The following is a 17,842-nucleotide window of genomic DNA, read 5'->3' as shown; positions in this document are numbered from 1 at the left end:
CACCACATCAGTGCGTATTGTCTGAGTTCTGTGTGGCTATTGTAGTAGATTATGAAACTCAGCAGAGAAGCAGACTGTGGGAGGGAGGGCTGATGTTGGAATCAGTAAAGCAGGTTAGAGTGTGGAAGCACATCTGACCTCTACCTCACAAGAATTGACCTTGGCTGATGAGTTTTATTTCCTTCTCCCTTGTGAAGTCAGAGGAGGTCAGACAATGCCACCACGCCATTTATGTTTATTTTCTATATTGTAATTAAATATTTTATGTAATTGTTGTTTATATAATTGTATGGGGAAAATTTGAAAAAAGACTCATGAAGAATTATTGTTGTTATTGTTAAGTGCCTTCGAGTCGGTTCCGACCCATAGCGACCCTGTACAGGGTTTCCGAGGCTGTAAATCCTTACGGGAGTAGAAAACCTCATCTTTCTCCCACGGAGCGAGTGGTAGTTTCGAACCGCTGACCTTAAGGTTCGCAGCCCGATTCGTAACCACAAGATTTTATTATGCCATTATTTATACTGAGTGTTTTTTATGTCAGAATATGGAGAAGTAAAAGAAGGAAATGATACCAACTCTGCTATCAAAGAATTTATCAGAGTCCTGGTGTGGTGCTGTGGGCTAATGTGTCAGACTGCAAAGTCATTTGAACTGCAAAGTTGATGGTTCAAGCTAACCAGCTGCTTCTTTGAAACCCTATACAGGGTCGCTATGGGTCGGAATCGACTCAACGACACTTAACAACACCAACAGCCATAGAGACAGGCACAAAATACCTGATTAATCATGGCATGAGTGCTAATCATTTGCTCATATTAAATGAATATCTATATCTACTATATGTCAGGCACTATTCTAGATAGTCTGTTGCAAAAGTATTTAAAAAAAAAAATAGTCTTGCTGTCAGAAAATTTTCATTATAGAGCTATAAGTGAAGGAAGTCTGAAGAGTTATGAAGCGGGGAGGATGAAAAACAAGCTTTGCCACAGGTGGGGATCAGAGAAGACTCCTATGAGAAACTGGCATTTTAATTTGAACTAAGGGTAGAGAATGCAGATCGACTTTTAGGGCTGGATGAGTGTTTGTTGAATTCCACAGCATCTATTATGTGTTGAACATGGCTTTAGGAGCAAGAGTTCCTGGTACCAGGAGGTGCTTGATAAATGTGTCATTTCTGGGTAAGTAATTCAAATCCAAAAATGACTAAAATGTGGACCCTTCTCTTAAAGGTCATGCAGTGTAGTGGGGGAAAATAGTGTGAGCTGGACTCCTGGTGTGACTCTGTGGGCAAATGTGTCAGGCTGCAAAGTCATTTGAACTGCAAGTCAGTGGTTCAAGCTCACCAGATGCTCTTTGGAAACCCTATACAGGGTAGTGATGGGTCGAAATCAACTTGATGGCACTTAACAACAACAAGATAGTGAAGGAGAGGAGAAGCCAAGAGCTCTGAAGCTCATATACTTCTTACTACCACAATTTCTAATACCTATTGGTCTCTCTGTTTCCTGCTCTGAAAATTTATATTCTACTTGAGATTTCTAAGTTCTCTGTGTATCTGTTTCTTTTGTCGGGTGTTCTATCTTGGCCTTCTCCCAAATGCCTCCTGCAATTGTTTATTTTTATAAATGTTGCATATACAGGGCAGGAGATAGGGAGAAGGGTTAGCCAGAGACATTTACAAAAGCACTTTGGCTCTCTGCTCCGGAAATCATTTCCGCAGGAGGCCGCCCAGGAGAGAGTGCACTTACTCTCAGACCTTCTATTCCCACTTCCAAGCAGAAGTCATTGCAGTTTTTATTTACAGTCAGAAGCTTCATGGAATTCTGAGCCAAAAGCATTCTTTCCTGAAAAGCTGATGGTGGCATCCAGCCTTCCACTCTTGCTTTTATCAGGAACACTCTCCTGTTTGCTGTAAACAAGTAACAAGGCATCTGGGCAAGAAGGCAATAGCTACTTATGCAGATCCCATCCTAGTCACTGAGCTATGATGCTGTAGAAGAATATTTGAAGTATCATGGACTGCCAGAAAAACAAACCAATCTGTATTGGAAGAAGGTATAGGCAGAATGCTCCTTTGAAGCCAGGATAGCCAGACTTCATCTCTCATATTTTCTGACATATTATCAAGAGAAAATCAGTCCCTGGAGATGGACATCATGCTTGGTAAAGGGGAGGGTCAGTGAAAAAGAGGAAGACCACCAATGAGATGAATTGGCACAGTGGCAGCAGCAATGGGCTCAAGTGTAACACCAATTGTCACCAGGCAGTTTCATTCTGTTGTTCATAGGGTTGCTATGAGTCGGAACCGTCTTGACAGCACCTAACAACAACAATAATAATCCCAGTCATTGAAGGCACAAAACATAGGATCTTGGAAACGTAGGAAGATATTTCCATATGTAAAGAGTATGTCAGTCTAATACTGACGTATATGAAGGAAGAATGGGAAAGAGAGAGAGAAGATGGGAGAGGATCTGAGCCTTTGTAACTTGTACAAAGTCCCAATGCTTTCCACCCACTTTTTCTTCATCACCCTCGAAAAAAAAAGTTTGGCCTCCACTTCTACACCAAAATGTTTAAAACGGTTATCAATGACACCCATGTGGCTAAACCCAATAGTCAATTCTCAGTTCTCATCTTGGTTAACCTACAATTCATCACTCCTTGTCTGAAACACTTCATCACTCCTTGTCTGAAACATTTTCTTCACTAGCGTTCATGACAACATATAGATGCTCCTGGTTTTCCTGGCTCCTCCCTACCAGCTCTTTCTTAGTCTCCTTATAAGGCTTCTGCCCCACTCCCTGACTTCTGGATACTGGAACATCTAGGGCTTAGCACAAAGATCTTCTGTTTTTTCTATCTACATTAGCTCTTGGGAGAACCCCATCTCATTCATTGCTCAAATGACATCTGTGCATGTATAGTTCTCCCTCCGCCCCCACTTTGCACTATTTCTATGAACTTCAGCTCTTTATATACAATAGCATTTATGATATCTCTACCTGAAAGTCTTAAGTTTATTTTTTTCTCTATTTAACCGACATCTTTCCCTACACACTTGCTCCTTTAGTGTGTTCCCTAATCTCAGTATATGGCTGTTTCATATTTTGTAGTTGCTCAAGACAAAAAAAAGAAAAAAATCTCTTTTGCTCATAAACTGAAGTGTGTGTTGTTGTCAGAACACAGGCTAGATCCAGTAATTCCTCAACTCTCTATTGTTACCAATATGGTACAGCGTTAGCAGGTAAGCTAAGGAAGAGAGGGAAGCTTTAAGGGTAATAGGAAGTTGAAGCCAGGTTAAATTTGGGGAGTGGCCTGGTAGTGTCTGTACTTCCTTAAGGTCACTCTGACAGTCACTGTGGGAAACAGATGACAAGGAAGGAGTAAAAAGGAGACATGTTGCTGGGTTAGGGACCTTGTAGCATCTGGACAGAGATACTGAAGACAGAGCTAGGACAGGACAAGTAGGGGTGAAGAGAAAAAAAAGAGTTCAATTCAATTTTTCTCATACTTGGCTGTGCATTTAAATCACCAAGGAACCTTTAAAACACTCTGATGCCCTCTACCTAACTGAAACAATTAAATTAGAACTCCTGGGGGTAGGATGGGACAGCCTTTGCTTGTAAAGCTCCCTAGTTGACTCCAATGTGTAGCCAAGTTTGAGAATCACTGCTTAAGTGAATGAATTACCAGAACTGGATGATTAAGTGGATGTAAAAGGGAGGAAGAAAGATGACTCAGAGGTAAAGTTTTCCTGTTCACATGATTTGGAGAATAGCTATTGTTTCAATCTTTTGTCTAGAATCAGACTGGCTACAACTTGTACTTAATTAATAGTTTCAGGCAAAAATTTACTTCAAATTTAGAGTAAATGGTAAAACATACCTTATAGAATTATTATGAGAGTTAAGTAATTTATTTATAAATAAATTATTTATTTAATTTAAAAATGTACCCAACATATTTATATTTAACTCTGTTCAAAAAATTGAATCTTAGAAAAAGATGGTTTCAGGATGAAGGATATTAAGTTCACATGTTGAATTTACTCTATGATGTTTATAGTCATTTGAAAGTCCTGTTCTGGGATTCAGGAGGTAGTCTACAAATTGGGTAGTTTCTGTGTTGATGTCATTATTCAATCAAATAAGGTCATTCAGGGAGAGGAGCAGGTAAAATTTATCTTGCAAACATTATTGTGCAAATTATTTTGCATCATGGTTTCCTTCTCTATAAAGTGCTAGTAAGATTAAATCATAGTTTGGAGCACTTCTGGAGAATTAAATATTATGGTGCAAGTAAACTATACAAAAAATGTGAACTATAAGAGATTTCTAGTTAGCAAAAAGCCCAAAGAGAAGAATGCGAACATTTTCAGAAAGGTAGTTGGTTGAGGGGCAAAAGAGATTCAAATCTGAGGTAATGATCAAGTGTTCAATTTTGGGGCGGGGGCAGATTTCAGCATTCTTGGCTATGTAATAAGCCATTGAAGTGTATGGTATTTAAATCTGCTAATTTATGCTTCCACTTTAAATATGGAGTCCTGGTGTGGCACTGTGGGTCAATGCACTGGATTGCAAATTCAATTTGAACTGCAAAGGTCAATGGTTCAAGCTCCTCAGAAACCCTATGGGTCACTACGGGTCAGAACCAACTCAATGACACCTAACAACAACAACAACAACTTTAAATAGGTGCTTTCCGGCATTCAAAACAAAGATGAAAATCCAATGAAATGATTTGGTGACAAAACTCTAACACCACTTCTCAAGAGGAAAAGGTAAAAGGATTTTCTTTCTGGGTCCTCATAGCAGAATGTTGTTGTTGTTAAGTGCTGTTAAGTTGATTCTGATTCATAATGACACTGTGCGTATACAGAAAAACTAGTGGGTTTGAACTACCAACCTTGTGCTTAGCAGTCCAGTGCTGATCCTAAAGTGCCACACCAGGGCACCCATAGAAGGATATCCTGTAATTAAGACAAAAGAGATCTTCCTTGATATATCTCAACTACTTTAAAACAATTAATTTGTGAGGCGACTTGCATAGTATCTCTGTTTAAGCTGTTCTTTACTTGGCATCAGATGATAATAATAGTATTTAATATTGCCAGAATAATGAAATCAGTCACTATTTATGTGGCAAGCATTGTACAAAATGCTTTATTTCAATTGCACATCTACCTAGAAAACGCAAGAAGCTAAGTATTGCTACCTATGCTTTCCATATGGGGAATCTGAGGTTCCAAGAGGCTAAGTGAGTGCTCAAGGTCAAACCATCCATAAGTGGTGTGGCCAGGATATAAAACTATGTCTACTCACCTCCAAGATCTATGCTTTTAACACTGTTCTGTTCTAGGGGTTAACCTGTTATTTTGTTAACATTATTTCTAATGTGAGTGGTTAAGGCAGAAATCAACTGATGTTATCCATGAGGAAAGAGAGGCTCTGAGAGGTGAAATGAATTTCCGAGGGTCCCACGAGTATTTTGATGTAAAGTGCCATATGCTCAGGCCTTTCCAGCTATACCTTTATTTTATGCCCTGTCGGATATAATACTGGTTGACATGAGCACAGAACACAGGTTTCTGCCCTCTCGCGGGCAGAGAATATTTTCAGGTAAGTATAGAAACTGTCAAGTAAATAGATTTTAGTTTTAACTCCTGACCCCTAAGCTATCAAAAAGATATTACTTTTGACTTATTCTTTCTGCTCAGAGGATCAATTTTACTTTTAAGGTGAGTCAATGGCCAGTGAGAAAAGCATTTGAGTGGAAGGTTTTTTACCCAGGCCATCTGGTTTGGTAACACACAATAAGGGAACTCACTCTCCAGGGGAATGTTGTCAACTGTTATTGTCTTGGCCATTTTCTCCTCACTCTCACAGATGACCTTCTCTATTCCTTCTCATCTACAGAGAAAACCCGGCCTGCACTTCTAACATCAGCACCCTGCCAAATACTCCATCCTCATCAATCTCCATTCAAATGTCAGCAGAATAACCTCATGGATAAAGATAGTGAGTTAATAAATCAACAACCTTTTAAAGAATTTTCTTATAATTGACGCAGGAAATTAAAATGACTTTCTTAGAGTAAGAGGAAGTGATGTAATTCAGTGAACTGTTTAGGCCTGAGGGACCTACAGACAGTCACTGTTTCAAATGCTGACCCTGGTGTTTATTAAAAATTAGGAAGCAATAGGTTTCCATTTTTATCATAAATTGATGTGAGGCCTTACATAACTCCATCTTTTCTTGGAATCTGCATTTGAAAATAGAGGAGGGTCATTGAATGACATCTCCTAGTAGAGTCTTCCCAGGACTGTGAAGCTTCAATTCATTCTCTTATAACAGGGAGGAGCCTTAGGAAAACTTGGTTCTGCTGTGGAGCCATGGTGCGGAAGATCCCCACCTCCCTTTGCCCACTCTAGCCCTGTATGACTGTATTTGGGCCCATGCACTGCTCAGACGAATGGTTCACATCCACCTACCTTCCTGAAGACGGGACAAATCTCATGTCCTCATGGGTACTATCTTCATTCTGCCTTTAGCCAAACTAAAATCAGCTTCAAAGAAGAAAAGCTATGTCCCTGATCTTGCCCAGGCAAACCATAATGGGGCAGTACCAAATTTTGGCTCCTATAAGCTGAAATTCCCCAAAAGTTCCAGTGAAAGCCCCATTCAGGATAGAAAAGTTGGCACTCCCATTCCTTACACTGGGAGAGGGGATAACAATTGAGTGGAAATAGTACAACTGTATTTTTTAAAGATCCAGTTATTTAATTCTGAGTCACAAGAGCTCAACTCTAGACTATCAGGGACTCTAGTTCATCTCAGTCCTCAGTATCCTTAACTACAAATGAAATAAACTGCTACCATTCTCACCCCCATCTCTTATATTAGAGGCTAATTTAGGGTAAGAGAAGGAAAAGGTATGATAATGATCATAGCTATTTTTCATTGAGTGGTTTCTATGTGGCATGTTTTGATGTTTCTAAGTGCTTTGTGTATACAGGTTGACAATTCTTGCAACAACACTATCAGGTAATTACATTCTTTTTCTAGTTTTAGACATAAGAAAGATGAGGCAGACAGAATTGCAATAACTCACTCAAGGCCATACATAAATATAGTAAGTGGTCAAATTGGGATTGAATCTATCTCCAAAACTTCTCCTGTTATAGCACTTCGACATGGTAGCAATAGGACAATCCCCTTAACGCCTCCCCGCCACTACATTGGCTTGTTTCCTTGTCTGAAAAATGGCTCTGAAAAATGGCTCTTGGCCCCAAATTAAATATATAATTGTTCATCTATCCTCTTCTATCTATCCTGACATTTCCTTGATCCAAGGCATTTTCATTTCTCATCTGAACTCGACATTGTGTTTGTAAACTTTCTCTTGCCCATCCAACTTCCATAATGTAGCATGTGAACTCTTTCTCAAAACAAATATTGGCACCAGTTCAAACCTTATAAAACTCCTCAGTGGTTCTCTTTAGTAGATTTATCCCCTTTAACACATAAAACAAATATTTCACATTCCAGTCTTGTATACCCTTTCATGCTCACCTCTTGCTATTCTTTATTCTATTTCTTATTCTTTACTCAGAATAAATCTCTGCTGTTCCCATTGAGTAGCATAATTTTCCTTTGACTCTCTAATTTAACATGTGCTGACCTCTCACTTTGATTATGCCCCACCTTCAATGTTCCTCTGCTGTCTTAAGACAGGTTTTCTAGAGAAGCAAAACCAGTGAGGCATAATCCTATTAACAGTCATAATTGAAATCATAAAATTCTATCCGCATTGCCCCCCACCTCCTTTCACCAGACCCATCTGGAAAAGAGAAAAAAAAAAAAAAAAACTATTCAGGTAATTCTACCATATCTCCTTCATTCTGAAAACTTTAAGCCGGCCACTTCATGCCTTTACAGTTCTTCCCAACCCCCATTTTTGATAGCCATTGTCTAAATTGCCCATCCAGATCAATCCAGTGGACTCCTGATGTGGCGCTGTGGGCTAATCCGTCAGACTGCAAAGTTGTTTGAACTGCAGGGTTGGTGATTCAAGCTCACCAGCTACTTCTTGGAAACCTTATACAGGGTCGCTATGAGTTGGAACCAACTCAACTGCACTTAACAACAACAATCAATCCAGCACACTGAGAAGACAAGCATGTATGTTCCTTGAGATGAAGAATCTTCCATTCCAACTGGAATTTTGAGCAACTGCATCCATAAGCAAAAGTCCAGTTAATCCAACAGTAGCAATGAACATGTTCTCACAGTATCGAACATCTTTCTCACCATCTTGTCATGCTCTGGGTACCAGCTGCAAGTTTGGGAGTTCACACACACTTCCCTGCATGTCAAATCAGTTGGCCCTTTCACTCTCAGCCCTAGCCCACAAGGGCTAGGCTAGTACCCTTGGGCTCAGGAATTCACACAACTCCCTAAACTTCTGACCAGCACCCTTCCCTCTCTTCTTATCTCAAAGTCAACAGGTGCCACTAGAACATCTCCAAACTCAGCCCCTGACTGACTTCATTGCTGCATTTCCCTCAATTCCACTCACACATTGGCCCAGGAGGTCACGATCCAGCATACAGCTCCTGTTCCCTTTAGCTTTCAGTCCTAGAAGGAATTTTTCTCTGATGGACTGCGTTTCCTTGCCTTGTTGCCTCTGAAACTCAAAATGCCAAACTGTCTACTTGTTTTCCTCAGCGTTAATCTCTTGTTCTCCCAGCAGAGCTGGGTTAGCCTGCATATTTTTCAAATGCAAATGTCCCAGCTCTGAAGGTTCTGGGTGGGGCTTGTTGTTGTTAAGTGCCATTGAATCACTTCAGACCCATAGCAACCCCTTACAGGGTTTCCAAGGCTGTAAATCTTTACAGAGCAGAAAGCCTTATCTTTCTCCAGCGGAGCAGCTGGTAGTTTCAAACTGCTGACCTTAAGGTTCTCAGACCGATTCATAAACACTACGCTACCAGAGCTCCCTGGATGGGGTTTAGGATTCCATTTAATGGCTTAAAGCAAAAAGCTTATTTTTTCTGGGCAAATTCTAACTTCCTTTATCAAATCTAATCTGGTATGAGCTGAAGGTGGGCTTACAAACTCTCTGTAATCATAATTTCCAATATTCCAATCATACATGCTTATCTATTTTATAATAATAGTCAGGAGAAAACAATATACATAAGGCAGTCAAACACATAAGCCTTTTAAAACACTCAAGTTCAATCTTTTTTTCTCCCTTTGCCTAACCCCATTCATATGGTCTTGGGCCTCTGGCAGGGTAGATTTCAGGTAGGCCCAGGCCTAATATCAGCCATCCTATTTAACCAGCTTGCCACCCACTCCAGCAACTCCAGAAGCTGCCACTCTGCCATCTGCTGAAATATTGTATCACATGGCCCTTGGTTCTTTCTCTTACAAAATCTTGTAATTTCTTAGATCTAGAGCCATTGCAATAAATCCTGCTCACAGCGCCAACTGCTTAAACCAAGTGGGAACCTTGCCTGACCTCCTCTGACTCCAAAAGAGAGAAAGAAGACCAAACTGAAAATCAGCCAAAGGCTAATTCCTATGAAGTGGAGGTCAGAAATAGCTCCACCCTATATTGATTGATGGCGTCAAGTGTGGCAGTGGTAGTGAGGTTGGCCCAGGATCGGACATTGTTTCGTTCTGCTGTGCATGGGGTCGCTATGAGTCGGTCCCGACTCGATGGCACCTGACAACAACAACATATTGTTATGTTGTTAAGTGCCATCAAGTCAGTTCGGACCCATAGGGAGCCTGTATAGGGTTTCTGAGGAGCAGCTGTGAGCTTGAACTGCCGACTTTGCAGTTCAAATGGCTTTGCAGTCTGGCAAATTAACCCACAGCACCACACCAGGACTCCCTACCCTATATTGTTGTTGTTGTTGTTAAGTGCCGTCAAGTCAATTCCGACCCATAGCAACCCTGTACAGTTTTTCTGAGGAGAAGCTGGTGAGCTTGAACCACCAACCCTGAAGTTCAAAGTGATCTATTAGTCAGACTTGAATACAAATTTAGAAAACTCATCCTTGTGATTTTGCTTTTCTGCGCCTCCAATCTCTCAATACTACTACATGTCTTAGGCTGGATTTTTTTAGAGAAGGAGAACCAGTGAAACATGTATGTTGTTGTTAAGTGTCATCAAGCCATTTCCAACTCATAGCAACCCTGTATAGGGTATCAAAGGAGCAGCTGGAGAGTTTGAACTACTGACCTTGTAGTTCAAATCGACCTTTATGTCCAGCCCATTAGCCTACTGCACTAACCAGGACAGGACTCCAGAAATGTAAATATGTATAAAGAGAAGTTTATTATCAAGGAAATGGCTCACAATTGCAGAATCCCAGGTCTGCAGCAGAAGACCTCATGTCCACTATATTGGGAGCAAGCCACACCCCCAAAGAAGCATCCTTTCAATTGGTTGGCTGGCTACTCATAGCCACTTATCACAGAGCTAAGTATATCTGTATTAAGTTTCATCACTATGGAAATAAGCACATACCAACTGCTAACTCCAGCCATTCTAGCCTAGTCAAGTTGAGTTTGTATCTCCCTTCCAGTGAACTCCTCTTAATCCTTCAACTGTCCACTAGTTGTCATGGGTATCACTTCTATGATTTCTCCTTCCCATTTAGCAACTCCTTATTCTATCACTTATGATACCATTTTGCATGGATCCATACTGTTTATCTCTTTATTTGCATAACAAGAATGTCTGGTCCATTAGGGCAACAACTGAGTCTTGTTTATTATTTTGTAATCTATCCCTTTGTTTTTGTTTGTTAGGTGCTATCAAGTGGATTCCAACTCATAACAGCCCTATGCACAATAGCACAAAACACTGCTTGGTCCTTTGCCATCCTCACAATTGTTCCTATGCTTCAGTCCATTGTTGCAACCACTGTGTCAATCCTCCACAGTGAGAGGATGCCTCTTTTTGTTAACACTTGACTTTACCAAACACAATGTCCTTCTCCAGAGACTGTTCCTTCCTGATGACATGTACAAAGTATGGGAGACTAAGTCTCACCATCCTAACTTCTAAGGAACATTCTAGCTGTACTTCTTCCAAGAGAGATTTGTTCATTCTTCTAGCATATTTAACGTTCTTCCAATACCATAATACAAAGCCATAAATTATTTTTCAGTCTTATTGTCTACTTTTAAAATGCATCTGACATAATTAAAATATGGGTCTATGCCCCTAGCTCAGTTATGTTCATTGAATAAATAAAATATTAAAGAAATGGGTGAAAGAAATTTAAGCCTAGTAATCAAATAAATTAGAATTCAGTGTTATTGTTTCCCAGGTGTGCCAAAGGTACTTGGAAATTTGAAATAAAAGAATGGCTAATAAAGATGGAATCCCTCTTATATGAAGATCACTGATAGCTCCACCTTCTTTATTAGACTCTTGCTTCTTAAAGAGAAAACCCGTAGGGCCCAGAGTGCAGTTAGACAGTTAGCAGATATTCTCTAATCATGTCACACATTTGTCTGAAAATATTAGAGCACAATGGGATTAATTGTGCATTAATGGTCCCATCATAATATAATGTAAGTGTTTTAGATAACGGAAAAGAAGCCCTTTTGCCCTTGAACACACTTTGATGTGCACTGAGGCAATGAGAGTCTCTCAAAAGCAAGAATAAAAGAAAAGGGAAAAAAAACCTTCAAAGTTTCTAATACCAGGAGGATTTAAAATTGCAAACCTCTCCTCATTAAGAATACTGTGCAGTTTCAAGTCCGCTGAAGACCCTCAATAAATATTAATTGAATTGGATGTGAATTGAATTAAATAGAAAACCTATTAATGGCCCTTGTTTGTCTTCTCTGAGGAATTTGAGGGGCTCTAATAGGTACCTCTTGTCTTAGGATAGGAGTCTTGGTGTAGGAAAAGTACTGGACCACAAGGTCAGTTTGAACTGCCAGGTCCACAGTTCAAATTCAGCAGCAGCATCTCAGAAACCCTATAGCGTTGCTATGGTTTGGAACCAACTCATTGCACTTAACAACAACAACCTTAGGCTAAAGGAAATTTCCAGGTGTCAACTCTAAGAGAAAGGGAGAGAAGAGAGAGTAAAGGGATTGGAATAAAAAAATTGGGTTCAAATCCCAACTGAGCCACTTACTGGCTATGTGTCTTTACTTACTAAAGTGAACCTTGGTTTTCTTGTAGGTATGTTGGGAATACTGATGCTTATTTTGGAAACAATATGTGTTTTGTGGGTGAAAATAAGAGGTATTTGCATTTTGAACTTTAAATTAGAATGTACATTAAACAAGTCTCTTATCTATGCATAATATGTGACATCAATAAGACTTGTTGTTGTTGTTATGTGCCGTGGAGTCGGTTCCGACTCATAGCGACCCTGCACAGGGTTTCCGAGGCTGTTAATCTTTACGGGAGCAGAATGCCTCATCTTTCTCCTGCGGAACCGCTGGTAGTTTCGAACTGCTGACCTTGCGGTTCACAGCCCGATTCGTAACCACTACGCTAGGATTGTCCATTTCCTGAATCACTTTATGATTCTGTGAAAAACTCACTGTTTTTGTTTGTTGTGCTCTTTCACATTTATTAAGTGACTCCAAGAAGCTCTGGTGGGATCTCCAGAAATGGGAAATTCCCACTTGAAAGGACAAGCAAACCAGCCTGGAGCGGCTAGAAGAACAGAAGGTACTTCTTGAAAGAAAGACCTACAGGAAAAATACAAAACAATAGAGGCAGAGGGACTGTTACTACAAGAACAAACAAATTGCTTGCCCAGGAAACATCAAGGCAAGTGGTTGGGTCCCCTTAATACAAACCCCCTTCTAAGACTAAGACTCAACGGAAATATGCGCTATGATTGGTGACAATACGCATCGCCGATAGGGGACAGTGGGGTACAAGCAGCAATGAAGCAGCAAGCTAAGCCCTACAATGTTCGGTGGGCTTCTGTGGACCCAGATGGGGACCTGGTTGGCCAGCAGTGTGGGGAGACCTGGGCACTCCTGGGCCCAGAGTCAGTGGTGTGGCCACAGAGGACTAGAGTGGAGAGTGAAGCTACCAGCTGATAGCAAGAGAGGGCATATGAACAAGAACAACCACACTTGCAGATGGTACCCATGTGACCTGGCCCTGATGAATGGATGATCAGAACTCAACCAGGAGAAGAAAGAAGAGGGAAAAAAAAGAGTGATCTGATAAAATTTGATGAACTTGACCTACATCTATGGATGCAGTAACCCAAAAGAGGGAACAAATCTTTACAGCAAGAAACATTCCCACCCCCTCCACACAGAGTAGACAGAGATGGGCAACTTGGACATTGGATACTCAAATGGGGGTGGGGGGACTACAAAGACAGGAAGTGACTGGCTTACAAGCTTTCAAGAGGGAACCTAGAACTAGGGGGCATGGAGGAAGGCAGAATCTCCAGTGAGTACTATCCAATCTGTCTAGGCAGAGCTGATGAAATGAAATGCAGAAGGGTCACTTGTGATACAATAGTGAATGATTGTTATCAGGACTGATTGTGAGGGTTGGAAATGTAAAGGTAGACATTTTGTAACAAGGAAGGGAGTGATTAACTCTTCAGTCTAGGAGCAGAGGTCTCTAGGACCATCAATGGAGAAGAGCCAAGAGCCGGACCCTACCCAGAGAAGCAGCTAGGCCCGAGATAGAGGCAGAGACGATGACTCGGAGTAATGAAGCGGCTGGGGACTTTGGATCCAGAGAGGGGGAATGGGGGGGAATGCTGAAGAATTGGGGGGGGGGGGGGGGCGGGGCGGGTTTATAGGGTATACCCTTTGGTTGGTTGGTTGATGATGCATGGAGGGGATTGGAACCATGGCAATGAGACGATATACGGTGGAATGAATGTAAAACTAAAGTTCTCTCATGTAAAATATCATATAATTCACAATAAAACATGAAAAAAAAAGAAGCTCTGGTGGTACAATGATCATAAAAAGACCTCGTTATCAGCTCCCATAAAGTATGTTATTGCTGACAGGTGCCATGGAGTATGGAGTAGGTTCTAACTCATAGCAACCATTTGTTCAAAAGAAAGAAAACACTGCCCAGTCCTGCATCATTCTTACAAATATTGCCATGCTTGAGCTCATTGCTGCCATCACTTTGCCAATCCATCTCCCTGGATGGACTTCCTCTGTTTTTCTGACCCATTTTTTACCAAGCCTGATGTCCTTCAGCAGGGACTGGTCCATCCTGATAATATGTCCAAAGTTTGAGAGACAAAGACTCACCATCCTAGCGTCTAAGGAATATTTTGCCTGTACTTCTTCCAAGATAGATTTGTTTGTTCTTCTGGCTGTCCATGGTACTTTTAATATCTTTTTGCAACAACAATCAATTCTTCTATGATCTTCCTACTCATTGTCCAACCCTCACATGCATGTGAGGCAATTGAATACACCATGGCTTGCTTCAGACTCAAATTAGTCCTCAGACTGACATCTTTTTCTAGAACACTTTGAAGCTTTCTTGTGCAGCAGAGTTGCCTAATGCAATGTGTCCTTTGAGTTCTTGACTGCTGATACCATGAATGTTGAGAATGAACCCAAGCAAAATGAAGTTTATCATAGACAACTTCAATCCTTTTTCTATTTATCATGATGTTATTTATTGATCATGCTATGAGGTGCTGCCCATATTCAATGGAAAGTAAGTATTTGAAGTCTTTTTTTTTTTTTTTAGGCATCATCTGTATTTTGCAGGTTGATAATGAGTCTGCCTACAATCGTGATACCATGTTCTTCGTATAATCCAACTTCTCAATTATTTACTCAGCATACAGATTGAATATGTATAGTCAAAGAACACAACCTTGGAACACATCTTTCCTGATTTTAAACCATTCCATGTTCTCTTGTTCTTCTGATTCAGCCTGAACTTGCATATAAGCAAATAATGGTATGTTTGACAGTCTGCTCTTGGCTGATGATATGGGCCTCTTCCACTGCCTTTTCCCACAGATGTAGTCAGTTTGATTTCTATGTGTTCCATATGATAAGGTCCATGTGTATAGTCATCTTTTATGTTGTTTAAAAAAAGGTATTTTCAATGAATTTGTCATTGGTCTTGCAAAGTTCTATCATTTGGTCTCTATCATCATTTCTATCAACAAGGCTGTATTTTATAACTACTTGTTTCCAACCTTTGCATTCCGATCTTGATTTCATGTTTTATCAGTTTCAGACTGAATAAGTTGGTAGAATTCTTCAATTTCATCATCACTGGCTTTAGTGGTTTTGTGTAAATTTGGATAATAGTGGCATTAACTGATCTTTCTTGTAGGCATATGGATTTGATCCTCTCTCAGACAGCATTATACTTCAAAATAGATTTATAAATATTTGTATTGATGATAATGTAATGCCATTCCTCTTGAACTTGTCATTCCGGCATAAAGTAAACCATATGTTTGTCCGATTCAAAATGTTCTGATCAGTCCATTTAACCTCACTAATGTCTAGGATATTGATCTTTATGAGTTCCATTTCATTTTTCACAACTTCCAATTTTCCTAAATGCAAGTTTCATACATTCCATGTTCTGATTATAAATGGATGTTTGCAGCTGTTTCTCCTTCTTTTGAGTTGTGCCTCCTCAACAAATCAAGGTTTAGAAAGTTTTGCTCTATTTGTGTCATCATGGTCAGGTCTACGTTGAGGAGGCAGCTCTTACGCAGTCATATTTTGAGTGTCTTCTAAACTGAAGAACTCATCTTCTGGCACTATATCTGACAAAATTTTGTTGCTTTTCCTTCTCTTTTCATCTTCCAGCTCTATATCTGACTTTGTTCCACTACTAATCAAAAGGTTTTCAGTGACTAAACATTCATAAATTTTTCTCCTGTCCTTTTTCCTAATCTGTCTTCATCTGGAAGTTTATATGAAACCTTTCCACCATGGGTGACTCTCCTGGTATTTATAATACCAGTGTAATAGCATCCAACATTACAGCAACATGTAAGCCACCACAGTGCAACAAACTGATAGACAAGTGGTGGTTTATTATAATTGTTGTTGTTGTTAAGTGCCATTGAGTTGGTTTTGATTCATAGTGACCATGTAGAGACACTGAAACTTGCCCTTCTGTGCAGAGATGCTAAAGCAAATAGAAGGAATGAGGAGGTACAAGAGCTGAACAGAAAATTTCAAAGGTCAGCTCAAGAAAACAAAGTCAAATATTACAACAAAATGTGCAAAGATCTGGAGTCATAAAGCCAAAAATGAAGATCACTCTCAGCATTTCTCAAGCTGGTGGAACTGAAGGACAAATTCAAGCCTCGACTTTCATTATTGAAGGATTGTCTGGGTAAATTATTATTATTATTATTATTATTTTACCACTTATTCTTTTATTTTAATTTTTTTTAAGTATTCATTGTGAAGTTTAAATGGGAGAATATCAGCCCTACACTCATCCTATCGCATTTCATTTCATTCCAATTGTTACAATCCCCTCCATGCATCATCAAACAACCAAAGGCTACACCGCAAAGGTTTGCTCCCTGGCCATCACCACACAGCCCCTCTCCCTCCCTGAGTTCAGTGTCCCCAGCTGCTCCATCTGTCTATGTCATCTTCTCTGTCTCTATCTCTGGTATCACTGCCTCTCAGGGTAGGGTACCTCTCTTCATTCTTCTCACTTTATGGTCAATCTGGGTAAATTACTGAATGATGCAGAAAGCATCAAAAGAAGATAGAAGGAATACACAAAGTCACTGTACCAAAAAGAAATCATTGGTGTTCAACCATTTCAAGAGATAGGATATTATCAAGAGCCAATGATACTGAAAGAAGTCCAAGGTGCATTGAAAGAATTGGCAAAGAACAAGGCACCAGGCATTGATGGAATAACATTTGAAATGTTTCAAGAAACTGAGGTGGCAACTGGAGGAAATCACTCATCTATGCCAAGAAATTTGAAAGACAACTATCTGGCTGACTGATTGGAAGAGATCCATATATATGCCCATTCCAAAGAGAGGTGACCCAATGGAATATGGAAATCATTGGACAATCTCTTTGATATCCCATGCAAGCAAAGTTTTACTAAAAGTAAAATGAAATGCCTGAAAGCATAAATTGATAGAGAACTTCTAGATGTTCAAGCTGGATTCAGACGAGGATGTGGAATGAGGGATATCACTGCTGATATCCAATGTATCTTGGCTGAAAGCAGAGAATACCAAAAAGATGTTTAACTGTGCTCTATTGACTATACAAAGGGTTTTGATTGTATGGATCATGACAAGCTATGGACAACATTGCGAAGTCTGAGTATTCTGGAACACTTAGTTGTGCTCATGAGGAATCTGTACTTGGAGCAAAAGGCAGTTGTTCACACAGAACATGGGAATACTGAATGGTTAAAATTAAGAAAAGTGTGAGAAAGGGTTGTATTCTTTCACCATACTTATTCAACCAGTGTTTCGTTCTGCTGTGTATAAGGTCACTATGTGTCAGTACCGACTCAATGACACCTAACAACAACAACATTCAACCAGTATGCTGAGCAAATAATCTGAGAAGCTGGATTATATGAAGAAAAACATGGCATCAGGATTGGAGGAAGATTCATTAACAACTTGCAATATGGAGATGATACAACCTTGCTTGCTGGAAGTTAAGAGGACTTAAAATATTTACTGATGAAGATCAAAGTGCACAACCTTTGGTATGGATTGCATCGCAATGTAAAGAAAACAAAAATCCTCACCACTGGACCAGTAAACAACATTCTTATCAATGGAGAAAAGATTGAAGTTGTCAAGGACTTCATTCTT

Source organism: Chrysochloris asiatica, unplaced genomic scaffold (genome assembly GCF_000296735.1).
Source record: "Chrysochloris asiatica unplaced genomic scaffold, ChrAsi1.0 scaffold00081, whole genome shotgun sequence".
Classification (NCBI taxonomy): Eukaryota; Metazoa; Chordata; class Mammalia; order Afrosoricida; family Chrysochloridae; genus Chrysochloris; species Chrysochloris asiatica.
The sequence above is the reverse complement of the archived record's forward strand: the minus strand, read 5'-3'. Positions refer to the sequence as shown.